Here is a 15992-nt window from a genome sequence, read left to right as displayed (position 1 = left end):
CCTCCATCAGTATAGAGAGATTTCTATTTGTTTTCCCAACCTTTAGAAATCATTCGAGTTACATTACATACAAACACTTGATTCCCAAAACTATGAATAAAATAATATAAAGTTGATTAAATGTGTTATTGCCAAACCACATCATTCCAAGGACCACAGGTACAAAAACATGTCTGCAGTTAACATTTTCATGACGAACAAAACCACAGGCTTTTAACAGCGCTTCAATTTTTAATGGTCACATCAAGACAAAGCAAGCTGACAAAATAAGCAAAAGATGGCTAACACAATATCCATGATAAATCACTGCCACTTTTATAGCGTCTAATAAGTTGATGCAAAGCCATTTTTCTTCCTGCCCATCGTTCAAACATTTAATGCGTATTTACAGGGAACTTGTTAAAATAACTAATAATATTCAGTGGCAATTTCAGTGTGGCATATCACGGTGAAATTTATTGTTTTTGAGTGTTTAAAAAGGTGATGACATGAATAACAAACTGTCAAAACTCCTTCATTTGCATAGACAGCCCATAACTCCTGATACCTTGCATTAAAAAAAGTGTTTTTTCAACAAAACGAGCCATAAAAGAAGCATTCAGAGTGAGTGATGGCAGCGAGTCCTCCACAAAGTCGCACCGCAGAGACAGCTTCAGCCCCCAATACAGATGCGTCCGAGATCAAGTGAGCCAATAAAAAGACATATATCCTACAGCTTTGACTTATTTATCCTATGTGGATGAGCTCAAGATGGAACATCTCGTATAAGAAAGCTTAATTAATTGTGATAAAAGGGCTAATTTAGAGGCTGCGCAACAAAAGTGAGCCAAACAATAATATTCCCCACAAATCATCTCAGCTTGTCAAATCTTTCCAGTGAAGTGTTCTGATTCAAAGTCTTTGTTTACGTGAGGCTTTTGTTAAAGATGCTCAAAGAGCCAAACAGCCTGCGACGCCTCTCTGCGGACCGCACTTTGGGCATTTGCGTTCAAGACGATGGTTAGACCAAGGCTAGATGATTAAATGTGCCCTTTCAACCAGATTCAGAGGATTTGGCAGGAAAACTTGGTGACCCGGACCTGTCCCAACTGTTTCAGTCACAAGAGACTGTGTTGGCGTTGATTGCGAGGCTATGAGGAGTCTCTCCCCGGTGCCCTCTCAGTGCAACTCTAATTAATAGCCAATTCATCTTCTCTGATCTGAGCCAGCACACGGAGTAATATATCGTTAGTTTGGCAACCTGGCTATTAAAGTGTAATAACCAAGTACCAGCACTCGATTTGGAAGAGTAGCACATACTTAACCATGAAGTGGAAATAATTAATTTATTGGAGGATCTACGCTAACCAATCATTTACTAGCATTTCACAGCATGATGCAAAAGCAATCCCAATCAGATCTCTACATGCATTAAGCTCTAAATGGACAATAAAAGGTTTCCAAAAAGAGAGGTGTCTTCTTACAACAACATAACTGTTATTTATTTATTTATTTATTTATTTTGGGGGGAGAAAATCACAGCTGAATTTTTGACAGAAGCAACCAACCAGACCAGAGGACAGAAATGTTCAATTCATTCATTACTTTACTCTTAATCTTGAAGCAGTTGTACTTGTTAGATGAGAAACTGATGTCCTTACAAATTTAGAAACTACAATACGAAAGTCACATACCTCCACATAATAACGTCTTGAAACTTATAATTGCGTAACACAAAATACTTTTGGCCTGCCACTAAAGCTAAACCTTTATAACCTATTATTCTTTTTGCTAGAACTAATGACGTTTTTGTCTCTGCAGCTTAACGCGCTAATTGACCGTTTTTTTTTCCCCTTCTTTTTTGGAGGATAGCCCAGATTGAAAAATAAGTGGCCCCTTAAAGACGGTACTCCCTTGCTCATTTCACTTCACGTCCCTTATTAATTAAACTTTCACCAAGTCATGATTTTTATTAAAAAGAGAAAGGCTGCTATAGTGTGAAAACAGAACTAGTCTATTGTCTTGTAAGCTGAAATGTCTATAAATAAAAAATGACTTTTAATACCATAATTTGCAGTAACAAGAGAGGGAGATGGGGATACAGACACAAGATTTCAATCCCACCCACCCAAAATTGGACATATTTAACTTAATTTAATACTCTGTTGCTTGGGCTGAATTCAATACAGTATGTCAAGTCTATTCATTTCCCAATCCTGAATATTTACTGTACAGCAAACACAGACTGAGCAGAGACTGAAGTGTAAATATGTTTTTCCATCCTTGTGTGTCTAGTCATACCAGACACCCTGGCACAACCAAATATTGACTGCAATTTTATGATCAGTCACCCACTTGATCAATTAAATCCCACTAGTGTCATTAACTTTGCAACAAAGTTCATGAACGTGCAAGAAATCAAAATAATGGTCGGATGGAGATGATGTTTGTAAAAATGCCACATTTGGAATAACCATATGGATTTAGGGAAAGCTGAAAGTGAAATCAAGTGCAGTCACACTCATCAAATGGAAAGAACATGAATGAGAGTAACTTAGAAATCGTCTTTGACAGCTTAATGTTTGCCAAATCAATCCGGGAACGACTCAGCAGAAACTGCTTGGAAAAGGGAGGGTCTCTATCAAATAGAATTTCCGGGATATTAAAATACAAGTGCCACTACATTGGTGTTTTGTTAATTGTTTGTTGAGGTTTGTACCTATTTTAACAACAATTTGAAAGCTTCGAAAAATCTGCAGGACTGTAGCCAAATTAAGTTTAGTTATTATGTTATTATATGTATATGTATATGTATATGTATATGTATATATGTAGTTATTATTATCATAGGTAATTATTAACTAATCTGCATGGATGAGTGTTAGATCTAAATCTGCGTGGATGAGTGTTAGACCGGGTGTTGGTAATTTTGCAAACACAGGCAAGCTTGTATTTTTAAAAATGGTGGTGTGAGCTGTTGTAGGTGTGAACTCATTTGCAGGCAGAGTACATAGAAAATAGCACGTTTGTTTTTTTTCTAAAGTTCTTGTAGGCTGACTTTTGGACCTTTTAGCGCAAAGATCGGCCCAAGATGTAGTTCTTTTCCATAGTCTGTAAGGTGAATACAGATTGAATGCGAGACCAGGGGTTTTCACAGAGATATTGTGTGTGGTCATGTTACTGCCGCCTACGTCTGATTGGTCAAATGGAGTGAAACATCTGTAGTTGTTACATTGGATTGGGGAATTTGTGATATGTGACGGACAGCGCCCAAGGCAGAAGTCTCCTTATCAAAAAAAAACTAATACATGACTAGACGATGCATTTTATTGCGAAAACGATCTTGAAGGTGGCAGCGAAGGTGGTACATGCATGTGTAGGCTCTTTCCACACACCTACATGACATAACACCCACGCCGCTGCTAAACTAGTTTGCTTCGCAGCAGCAACAAGTTGTGTGGTGGATCCTCTCCTCCGAGCCGGGGAAAAGTGTATGTCCTGGGAACATGTGACATAATGGACCAATCAGCAGAGAGAATACGTCGTATACACTGCAACAATTTCTGACGTGTGCGCAGCATGTGTTGCAGACCTGTCGGCAACATGTCCCACAGCACGATGCGTTGGTCACATGATGCAATGCGCCAGTTGTCACCCGCGCCGACGTGGGAGTATAAAGAAGCCTTGAATAGTTGGACGGAAGGCAGCTCAATGTAAGAGAGTTAAATATTGTTTCTCGTTACCCAAAATATTTCAGTAAAACGAAAAAATGTGTTGCATCAAAACTACAAAAGTACATTTATCCAAAAAGATACTTGAAAAGTAAACTGTAACTGAGTATATGTAGTTTGTTAAAGCCACCTCTGCTGTACACTTAAAATTCACGTATCGCATTTTGTGCTTTGAATGTGCATATGAAGTACTTCTGATGGCTGCATTGGTCTGTCTGAGTGTCAAATTTAACAGGAAACATGGACCAAGTGAAACTAAAAACTACAATCTGATTCATACAGTTGTACGAGGAACAAACCAAATGTGGATAAAAGCTCATGGGGAGTTCAAGTAATCCAATGTGTTTATTTCATAGGAATCGAACGTTTTGCTTATTCTAGGAGAGGCAATTCAGGCCTGTTTTCCAAATTTTTTTGTTGCACTTTTCTGTTTTCTACTAACGGGATGTCACTAATATGCACTGGAATGCTGGGTGAATAGACAATTTGACTGGCTGAAAAGAACTTAATGATGTAAATCAAATGGGGGGGGACAGCTTCTTAGCACAGATTTTTCCAGACAAACATAACTGTTGACAACATTTTCCACCCAGTTTGCCATTTCTGTCAGACCGAAAATCTGAAATTAAGAGTAAAATGTTTCCAAGGTACTACAACCGTTAACAAATCATGTCTCATTAGCAGTTTTTCCTCAGCTGGTGAGATTGTAAGGACACGTTGTAAAGAAAATGCCAATTAGCAAGGGGGGAATTATAATTAAAAGGGAAACAGTATTCCTGCATGCATGAAAATAAATCTGATGGTCATTTTAAATAAAATCATTTGAAGTCATTAAAAACGTAAATTGAGCACTGCGTGTTATGATGTGAATTTTTCTGTATTGTTCCTCTTAGCACATAGCATCTTATTCAAGCCTAATTTGTGCCACTGTTTCTTCCTGTGAGCAGAATCCAGTCATCTTTAAATGCTATTTAAAATGCAATTTGATTATCCACCAAATTGCGACCAAGTATTTCCCTGTGCAGCTTGGGGATGGGGGGGGGTGTGGGGGGGCGTAAGATTTTTTTAATTAGAGGTTGTGCATAAAAGAGCGGTCTTTGTGGCATTTTGAACATGGCATCCCAGAATGGCCGCCACTTTCAAAGAGTCATCATCCAAATGACTTCAAACTAATAGATCTAAAGGGAAGGGAATAGTCCTGGCATGGAGGGTGCAATAATCATTGTGGTCTTCTGTGGGAGTGGGGGGCCCACAGGATATGGCATGGTTAAATAATCCCAAACTTTTCTTTAATCATAGTTTAGAAAATTGGCTCGGACCCTCAGCAGGAGACAGCTGCTCTGCCCATAGCCATTTATTGAGATTTACCAAGGGTTCTTCCCCTTTAAATATTTTTACATTGTCCCATGGTGCAGCAATATTGTCCAAGAACGAGGAGATAAGAGCCAAGGAGGTGTGTTCAAATTCTCCGAAATGATTTGCTAATTGTTGGAGCTGCAATAGGAGAGCAGGAAGGAGTCCCTTCTGGCAAGTTGTATTCTAATAAACACTAAAAAATTTATTTTCTTCTTTTGCCAAGAGTATTCCTGAAGTGGGATGCCATGCGACAGCCAAGATCAAACTGAGACTACAAGTTGCTGCTGTGGCGATTGCAATCAATGAAGCAAGTCAGGTCTCCAAACATAAAAGAATCTCTCAGGAAAGACACCTTTGCACCTACTCGGGGAGTGAATGTGACTGAAAGCGGTTATTACCCTTACAGACTTGGCATGAACAGACCTGGCAGCTATTGTGCAGGAACAAACATTAATGAGACATGATGCATAAAACCACTTAATAAAGTAAACACCACATCCTGCTAGACACAAAAGTTTAAACGATGCTACTAAGATGACTTTTGGACTTCATGTCATACGCCATGGGGCATCTCCTGCCCCCAGAGAGCAAGATGCCCAGACATTGGACCAGATGTTTGGGTTGTGTGTTTGAAGCCCACCTCGTGCCCTGTGTTACAGGTCAAACTTCCTTTCCAACCCCAGGGACTGAGGGCAACCCTGTACCTGTTATGATAACAGCCAACATCCTCTTCGGGGTTGAGGGCATAACCTGCGACATCTCTTCAATGCCACATTATCCATACAACACTTTTCCACTCTAAGATCGGCAGCCAGCGGCACACTGTTTGGATTAAGGCATGTCAAAGTCAATATAAAGAATGAGCTCAAAGGGCAATACTGTCTGACCATCAAGAGCCAATAGATAAGAGTGCAACTGGACGAAAAAGGCCTTGCAGTGTCTGCTATGACCTGCTACCAGAAATACCACAAGAGCCTGTGCCAACAAGGATTTACCAGTAGATGTCATTTTTAGTCGACAATAGACAAAATGGCCGCCCCCAGAGATGGCTAAGAACGAGTGCATTTTGCTGCTTAATTTATATTCCGCAAATGTAAAATTAATCTGAATGCCGTGTTTCAATGGGCCTGCTGGGAACACATTCTGGAAAAAAATATGTTTGAGTTGACTTCCCCTTTTAAGTATTGTGGTGGTTCTAAATTTTTGAGCAACTTTTAATGCATATGTTTTCGCAGAAATGCTGCTTGAACTCTGAAGTGAATTTGTGGCATTCGATTTGGGGGTTCCCACTGTATATGGAACGACTAACAATGGCAACTTAAGCATTTAGCTTGCTATGAACTGCACAAGAGACTGTTCCCACAGAAATTTAGAAGGTCTGTGTACAAATACGAATCTATTAAAAATGATAATTTTGGTTGAAAGTTTTAGGACTGTTTTCTTCTCTCTCTTAAAACTTGATAGCATGGCGAAATCATGTTTGTGGATGGAAATGTAACCTTTTGAGCACAGCATGTTTGTTGAGTAGACTCAATAAAAATTGTTGTGCTAAATTGCCACAACAATTTGTTTAAAGGAAAAACTCAAATATGCTAATATATTATAGGATTTTAATTCTTTCGCTATTAAATGTGATTTTGTGCAAAATTGTTTGACCACAAATCTTTGAATGGCATTAAAAGAGTTATAACCATTCACTAAAGTAGCATCTTGGTGTTTTGTTGTGCTTTATGTACATTCTGAGCCTCTAGTGTTACACTGTATAAATATATGGATAAGGGAGTGTAATTACCATGAATACAAAAACTGAGTAAGTCACAGAGGTGAATTAACATTTGGGCAAAAGGAAGAACAGCATCACACTTTATGTTTTTTTTACGCATCGTTCTGGCCCGTTACCTGAATTCACACACTGGGGGGACATGACTTTGCTTGGTTCCGTGTGATTGAGCAATGTCGGAATATTGAGTGGTCTTCTTGAGGCATGTGCAGCAGGATAATTAGGGGCTTGAGCTTCTTTTGTTATTGGTAAACAGTTTCCCATTTGTGAAGCTATGACCCTGATCATTCTTAGCAACATATATATATTTTGATTCAAACATCAAATCAAAGAGTTTCTCCCATACTAAAAATACTGTAAGTGTGTGATAATGTGTATACTACTGTATTTGTGCAGACTCTTAACTCAAAATAAGGTAAAAAGTAAATATAAAATAAAACTCAGTCAGTCAGCCCTTGGATCGCAGGACAATCCTACCGAGTAATCAGGCAAAAACACAAACACACCCCCCAAAAAAAAACCTGTTGCTGTGACATTTTGTTCCATCTCACTTAAACACACGGCCGTCACAATAGGCCGGTGTGCAGGGAATCTGTGTTCAGATCACCATGGTGATGGCTCTCTGCCACCTAAGGCTCCCAGGAGGTGGTTGGAGAGTTAGGTGGGGTGGGGGCCGGTAGAGCAATAGAGCAAAATAAGCAGCAACCAAAATGCAAACTGATAAAGAAAATGGCGATTAAGACAGTCGAGGCAGGGTCAAATCCATGACTACAGCTAAGGCAGTAAATCAGACATGTTGACATGTTGACATGAGAGTGAGCAAAAGCTGTTGAAAAGTTGCAGGGAATAACTTTGAAAAGGTGCAAACAAAAAAAATGAGCAATATGGTAAATAATTGATCGTGATTAATCTTATTTATCAACTACAATTTTTACTACGCTTCGAACCGATACTTACTTGACTAAAATTGTGGAATTAATGTGGAAAAACAGTAAAAGAATACTTTGATCCAAAGAATGTTCTAATAGCAAACTTTGATCCTTGAATATGATTATTTTCCTGTAAAAACTGTTGAATGATACACCAAAGATGTACAGCTAATATGATATTTGAATTTGCCTTTGCAAAGTGCGCAAATTATTTTGGAATTCTCCAATGAGCCGTCGAGCAACTGTTTAAAGTAAAACTATATAAGTAAAACAGTAACTCTCCTCTACGTTTGGCTGCAGGGGTCTAAAACGGAGTTAACTGGGGTCATTTTTTTAAATGCGTTATAAAATTTAAATGAATCTCCATAGTTAACACTTTAACTTTGAAAGCCCTAATATATATACATACATACATACATATATACATACATACACTGTCTATACCCAGAGTCTTTACCCAATTTTGTGTAGATACAATAATAAGGAATACATGTGTGATTATTGTTTTTTTATTTCAAATTCAATTATATACTCTAAAAACACAGCTTGACATGTAACAGCAAAACCACTCGCTCACTGTTATAATTAGTGTGAGCATAAAAAGACAGTATGTAGAAAGAAAACACTGAGTGACAGAACATGGACAGTGAGTTTAGAACAGTGTACTGTATAAATAAAGACTGCATTGCATTTCCATTAACCCATTAAGGACGGGAGCGCATAACCGTGTTCCTACCACTAAAGCCGGTAGCGCTGTTGTGTGTTTCTCCCTTTAAAGCCGGGAGAGCGTTTACATTATTTTCTTTTTTTAATCCAATTCTCTGTCTCTTAGCCAATGAAATGCATTAGAATATACATGTGGTGGTGTTGTGAGTTGTCGGAGGATGTCCAGAATTTTTTCTGAGGAGTAATGGCGGCATAGTCGATCGCGGGAGCTCTGATATAAGTCATGGCAGTGATACAGATGACACGCTTGCGGACTTTAAAGATGTGAAACCATCCAAACATGATGTATGGTTAAGATATATGTTCGTAGAAAATGACGATATCAACGTCTTTGTAAGAGAACACAGCATGGTAATTACCACTAGATTTTTTAAAATTAAAAATAGTGCTTCACTTGTATCTTCGATTGAAACAGTAAAGATTAATAAACTCGGGCCTGTGTGAAAGCCACATGTCTAAACTCTCATTTTTGGGGGGAATTATGTTCCTATCCTCTACAGGAGCTGAGATATTAATTACTTTGTAGGTGGCAAAAATGTCAGGTTTTCAAGGGTGAATACAATGACGACCGTAGGTTTTAAGGCCCTGATACACCAAAACGACGTTCACCAACAGTGACAGACGCTTACCCCCTGTGGCGTCCGGCCGGCTGTCGGCACGTCACGCTGGCAAAACACACCGCAACGACAGACAGCGACTCTGACCATTAAAGTACCTTCTGCGCATGCATAAGATGTAATACCCTTCCATTCCATTGGCGGCGGTAGTCACTATTTCTCATTGTTAGAAAAATCCAACCGGAAAGCTGTTGGCCGGGGACGGATTATAACAACGTAAACAATGCATTCGGCTATATTCTTCGCTCACGATGAACTCCCACGCGAAGTAAACCCTCATGTTCTTGACACGGTATTGTGAAATACTTACATTGTCAACCCTCGCTCTTGTACTTGTAATAAGATTAAGGCAGCGGAGGCGTGCTCGCTGTTTATCCGCATTTGTCATGTCCCGTTGGTGCTCCAAGCGCTGATTTGCTAGCTAACAGCCAATCAGAGTGACCAAATGTCACGACTGGCGACGCCGATTCAACATACGTAAACGCCCCCAAGACGCTTATAGACGGGTTACGACATTACGACGGTGGTCACTACACCAATCAGACGGCGCTTAAAGACGCCACGACGCTTCACGACCTCCGACGTCGGTTTGGTGTATCAGGGCCTTTAGAGAGATGTCTCACGAGGGCTTTAATGGGTTAAAGCAACATGAGTGAACAACTGCTACAAGTGAGTGGCAATCTGTTAAATGGGTTAATTGGTCACCAGTTCTTCCAGTTCATCTTATTGCTTGCTGATGGACCACGCCAAAAGTGCAGAGAGTTCCTTTAAGTTCAGCACTCCGCTTAACACAAAACTGCCCCATTTGGATCCTTAATGTGGCTTCTAAATCCCACACGGTAGCTTTATACTTAATATGTCCAAAAATGTGTGTTTTAAAGCCTTGACTTCATGCCAGCTGGTGCATTGCCATTGAGAAGGTAGGGCATAACCTTAACCCAGTGTCTAAATGCCCTCGCTTTCTCCTTGAACATCTATCCTTAACTGTGCTCCTCTGGTCCCAAAGTGGCCAGCTGGGAACGGTGCGTCTGTGCTGACGTCCCTACTAACCTTGGACAGTGGAAGGATTACTGTGCATTTACACTCAATGCTCCTTCTTTCCTTAAGACTTATTAGGAATGATAATGAGCTAAGAAAGGGGCAGCATGTCCCTTTCTCAACTCTGTGAAATCTCTCTTGTCTTTCTCCCTCACTTGTTCTATTCCTCCAATTCATGCCTGCCTCATTCTCAAATGTATTGAGAAGGCCCATGACAAATGGACAAAAAGGCCATTTTTGTCTGTGAACTGCAGCGCATAATCAATATTTTTTTCATGTCTGTATTGCTGTTTGTCTATGTGATTTGTTTATTTATCTTAGGAATTTTCCTTCAGTCGCAGATGGGGGTTATCACACGGGATGTAATTCACCTTGAACCTCCATTATATTGGATTTTTCTACTGACTGATCAAGCAAGCAAAAAGGACATTTCCTCTGTACTAAAATAAAAACAATAAAGGTGATTTAGAAAAAAGTGTATGCATACTGGTATGCTAGGACGTGTTGATGGCAGTATATTTTTACAAGGCCAAACACTATGCTTATGTGAATTTGTATACAAAATCATTACACAAAGGGGCAATTGATAAAGCTTATGAGCTGGGAAAGAAAACTAATGGCTCCTGAAGCCTGTCAAGCGGTGCCTGGGATTACTGATGCTTATTTGACATTAAAAAAAAAAAAAACTGGGGTCCACTGCCAAGGTCAAACAGAGGCAGAAAATACATGGGTTTAATTCTACACATCCCTTGACAAATGCAGATGGGTATTTATGAGACATGAGGCTTTTCGCTGATAGGGCTACAGGAGATATGAATGTTAGAGGCATCACACAACAACTACAGACTTTTTGTTTTTAGAAAAATCATAACCACGCACACAAACATAACAATAGCATATTAGGAAGCAAATAGAGAAGCAACTAGTCATGTTGAGCGTTCACCGCACTCTCTCCCCACAATACAAATAATAAGGTGAGGAGTTGACAAACAAAATGTAGTCAGGAAATTAGCTAAAAGTCAGGCTAACATCACATATTTCTCTTCTTTCACTGCCACTACTACTGCTATTCCTCCTACTACTGCAGCACATTATTTTTCTTCTTTGCATTTTCCAGCAGCCTGGATACTCTGTGACACCATGCTGCCTCTCACAGGTCAGTCTTGAAACTACAACAGACATTTGGTATGGGTAAGGAGACTCGTCACAGACAGTGTAGACATCATGATGTGTGCACACCACACTATAGGAGCTGTAAATACAAAGATGTCAAGTTTTTCTTCATTATGTGTGTTCTCGCATTTAAAAAATCAGTTAAGATGTTAAAAATCAGTATGGGTGGTACTTCACTTAAGTCATGTCACCGATAGCAGCACAGAAGAATGAAGGAAAGGAGGCAGGGAGCGGTCAAAAGACAGGAAGGAAAATAAGGGGCAGTATGTTTGACAGATGGATATTGCTGTGTCACATCAATGCTAAAGAGAGATGAGAACCTGAGCCACCAGTCAGACAGTGAAGGCTGGAAGGTGTCCAGCTCAAGACAGACCTCCATGCAGGAGAAGACACATGCCGTCACATTCCACACTGATAGAGCACTCAGCAACTAATCATATCTATTTGGGGGGGGTGGAAAGTGCACCTAACCCAAAGCTGCAATGTGTGCAGGTGGACTATTGCACTTGACAGTGTCACCTGCTGCTGTTCATTATAAATGGTGACCTCGTAAAATAGAGCACCAAATCCATTTTACCTTTTAATCTGGCTAATACTTGCATGCAATTCCCACACTATTTTTTGCCTAAATTTGTTTTAAGGTGCCTTGTTTAAGGGGGGGCGTGAATGTGCGTGTGTGTGTGGTGGTGGGGTGTATGTGTGTGGTGGGGGGTGCTGTGCATGCATGATTGGATGTAGCACAGCTGCTGCACGATGGGGAAATATCACTGAAGTACTGTACACACATTGCGTACAGTATAAAGAATCAAAGCACAAAAAGGGACATTGAAATTGTAAAATTGAAAAACGTTCATTGTTTACCTTGTGTTGTACTAGCTGTGGCATTTTAATAAAGATGATGGCTTTCCATGAATGATCTGTTTAACCAAAGACAGGAGGGGAAAGAGAGAGAGGGGGAAGGATAATTAATTACTTGTGTGAGCTATTGCATGAGAGAGACAATAAACCTGCCTGGTCGCCATGGATATGACATATTTGCTCTGAAAACAACACAATAATTAGCAAAGGAGGAAGATCCGGCGAGAATATGAAAGACCTGGGTTTAAAGTGCCAGTCATCTATTCTTGTCCTCGTCCTCATCCTTGAGAATAGCAACAAACACAGGCAGGACGCCAGTTAGAGCAAACAGTGACCCTTTGACAAAAAAAAAAGGCGTTTGAAATTAAATCTCACATCATGGTACTGTTTTGTAGCGATCACTAGTAAGCAAACAGGCAGGAGTTATGTACACTGTTTCTAAACAGATTGTTTGTTCTAGAGGAGGTGGAAGTCATTAAACCTGCCTGTCAGCCACTGAGAGCAGGAACTTGCGCAAAATCATATCAACCATTTCAAATACAACGTGTGTGCTCTGGTGCGCAAACATTCATGAAAAAAACGTTTCTTAGAAGTGTTTACTCGTATTCTAATTGGCGATAAATCCCACTTATGCACAAGTGAATTGTGAAACTACGGGGAAAAAAATATTAAGCGCTCATCGTTTATTCAGAACAAATCAACTCAAGGAAAATTTGTTTTCATTAAAAAAAAACAGAACTTCCGCCTTTCAAGCTCTCAATATTAAATGCACTTGCGTATGTTATAGAAGTTCCTCTCTTTACAGTAGATGATACTGAGGGCTACTATGGCGAGTTTCACTAAGTTGCTCTCAAAAACGTCGCACCCAAAGCGAACTTTTCGCAGTTGTGCTGCGTTAAATACGAAATAATATATCCAATATGCCGTTGCGTTGACTAATAGTTTTTCTTAAGCCGCGTGAGTTGAACTCATGTTGCAGAGAGCGAAGAAAAAATTAAGCAAATAAAGTTGCAATACGCGTCTCAACTTGTGAGAAGTGAGCGTCTCAAGTCGCAGCTTCAGGAGTTTTTAGTTTGGGATCAAAACGTCTATGGTTTAGGTGGAAGACTGTTTGCGGGGGGGGAGAGAGAAGGCAGGGCAGCAGCGTCCACGCGCGGCTCCAGTCGCCCCCGTCGCAGCCGCCGTCGCCAAGCCGCTGGAAGTCCCGCTGGCCGGCTAAGCGAGCGGCTCCCCTCGGACGAGCTTGTGGTTGTCCCACACAGCCCCCCTCCCTCCTTTCCAAACTGTACACACTCGCGTGTCGACTTCAGCGTGGACTTTCACTCAGGGGTTGAAACATGCAGAGAGGAGTTGAAGGAAAAGCCAAACTCTTACCTGTGGGGACTTTGTCGTCCTGCTGCCACTTGAAGCGACCCTTGTGCCTTGACGGTGAGTGGCGTCTATTCTGGAGTTGTCATATCATGATTATTATTATTTGCATCATCACTACTATTATTAATATTAGGTGCTGGGTGTTTTGACGTTTATTGTGGTATTTTCTAATTTCTATGAAGGTGAGTCGCTCGGAAGATGTGCCCTGGAATCCAACTCAAAGTGGGAAGAGGAGTCCTTAATTGAATTTGTCGCTTCAAATGTGTGGCTTGGAAAAAGTGGCCTGGATTCTGCCTGACTTTGACGACTGCACTGGTCCACAACTCTTGCCACCCTGGAACCGGCATTTTCCGTTGAGTCGTGACCCACTTTTGCCCTATGGAAGTAAAGAACAATGGGGGGAAAAAAATTGAAAAATTGCTTTTCAAAGAATATTTATGTCATATCTTTTCTGTCTATCTATATCTATACAGTATATTCAAACAGAACTACTAATGCTTGTATTTTCAAAGTGTCTTCCAGAGCACCTCATCATTAAGAAACTGAGATTAAGATGTCAATTACATATTCAAAAAAATAAGTACTTCGGGTTCCTATAGTTCAATTTGTTGTGTGACTCAGTTGTAACTCAAGTTACTCATTAAATATAAAGTGAACCCAAACATTTTCTTGACAAGAAAATGTACTATGCAGGGCCACTAGTCGAAACATGACATTCTGATTAATAATGTGTTTGTGGAATATGAGTTGAACAGTAAAATCCACCCGTTTTAATCCATCTCGCAGGGGGTGGCCATTTTGCCACTTGCTGTCGAAAATGACACCCCACATGGCCGGGGCTCAGGTAATGACCAATCATGGCTCATCTTGATTGATTATTACCTCGGCCCTGAGCAACTGTGATGTCATTTTCAGTTGACAGAAGTGACAAAATGGCCGCCCCCCGATTTTGCTGCTTAACCCATATTCCACAAATGCAATATTAATCAGAATGCCATATATAGACTAGTGAAGGCACAGAGAACGTAATATTGCAAATAATTTTGGTTGGATTGACTTCCCTTTAACAGTTTTAAAAAAAAATTCCCCAATTGAATGAAATGAAATTACATTAATCCTTTCCAGCCTCGGAAAAACACCACAATGTTCGTTACTTTTTTGAGTTAAAAACACTGTATATTAAAATACAAGTATAATAACATAATAAAAACATAGAACTGGGCAGCACGGTGGTCGACTGGTTAGCACGTCCGCCTCACAGTGCAGAGGTTGTGGGTTCAAATCCAGCCACAGCCTTCCTGTGAGGAGTTTGCATGCCCTCCCCGTGCCTGAGTTGGTTTTCTCCGGGTGCTCCGGTTTCCTCCCACATTCCAAAAACATGCATGGTAGGTTAATTGGATACTCTAAATTGCTCCTAGAAGTGATTGTGAGTGTGAATGTTTGTTTGTCTCTGTGTGCCCTGCGATTGGCTGGCAAGCAGTTCATGGTGTACCCCGCCTACAGCCCGAAGCTAGCTGGGATAGGCTCCAGCACGCCGCGGCCCTTGTGAGGATAAGCAGATTGGATAATGGATGGATGGATGAAAAACATATAACAGAAAATAGAGGAATTAACTGCTTTTAATAAGTGTAATTAAACTCAAAGCCTCACACACATTGTGCATTGGTGACTTTTTTTTTTCCACTAGACTCTAGCCGTGGTTTATCTGAAGCTCGCTTGTAATTAAAACTTTGAATTGCAACACACAAAAAAGGAAAAAAATCAATCAAGTATTGGCCCATAACTCTTAGCTGAAACAACAAGAAACAGAGTTTTGCTCATTATGTGTTATAACAGTTTTGCGGGTGTTGTGAACCATGCGGTAGCCTTGAACATTTAACGCACGTTTTCCACAGGCAACCACGTTGACAGTGTTTATATGAAAACAACAACAGCATTACTTAAAATTGAAAAGAAAAACTTACACTCTACAAGAACCATTTAAAAATGTTTAGGTTTTCTGTCTGGAAAAAATATTTTGGGTTTCACACAACGCTGTGCACCACCTACATACATGTACATGTAGTCTATACGCCACACGTGTTGTGCGTTGCGTGTATGATTCATTCCCACTGAAATCCCCAAATTCTGATTTGGCATTATTTTCTAATGGCCAATTAACATTTCAATTCCAGTCAACAATGAGTAGCCCTGACTTCTTCAACCTCAACAAAAACCTTTGAGATGAACAAGACTCTTATGTTATTGTAAATACATTGCATAGCACCATACTGTGTTCAATGTTGCCCACTTGCATCTATTGCAACCTGGTCATCATGGAAGTGGGATTGCCCCATCTGTGGCCCCATCCTCAAGGTTTCTCATTTTTCCCTAGATGTGTTTATTTGAGTTTTTCCTTGCCCACCTTGGGGATTAAGATCAGGGGATGTTATTA

At 40.3% G+C, this 15992-nt stretch overlaps 1 protein-coding gene and 1 long non-coding RNA gene across 4 annotated transcripts in view; one reads left to right on the top strand and one right to left on the bottom strand.

The window, feature by feature from the left end:
• The window catches only part of casz1 (castor zinc finger 1), a 215964-nt gene extending 202198 nt beyond the window's left edge, over positions 1-13766 (bottom strand). Inside the window, exons 1-3 of one of the 3 annotated variants that reach the window (XM_086051162.1) lie at positions 13562-13766; positions 12426-12523; positions 12191-12246 (exon numbers count right to left, since the gene is read on the bottom strand). The gene's annotated coding sequence lies outside the window, so the exon portion shown is untranslated. Of the gene's footprint in view, positions 1-12190; positions 12247-12425; positions 12524-12562; positions 13427-13561 lie in introns of those variants that run through there. The other 2 variants (XM_086051169.1, XM_086051153.1) reach the window with 2 other exon arrangements.
• LOC147152696 (uncharacterized) lies at positions 12696-15211 on the top strand. The gene is made up of 2 exons (XR_015089505.1): positions 12696-13615; positions 13741-15211. It is a non-coding gene; the product is annotated as an uncharacterized LOC147152696 (long non-coding RNA).
• The last annotated feature ends 781 nt before the right edge of the window (positions 15212-15992 follow it).

The sequence above is a fragment of the Filicampus tigris genome, chromosome 1 (genome assembly GCF_054856515.1).
Source record: "Filicampus tigris isolate MCC_2025a chromosome 1, RoL_Ftig_1.0, whole genome shotgun sequence".
In the NCBI taxonomy this organism is placed as follows: Eukaryota; Metazoa; Chordata; class Actinopteri; order Syngnathiformes; family Syngnathidae; genus Filicampus; species Filicampus tigris.
This window is presented reverse-complemented; position numbering and strand designations above follow the sequence as displayed.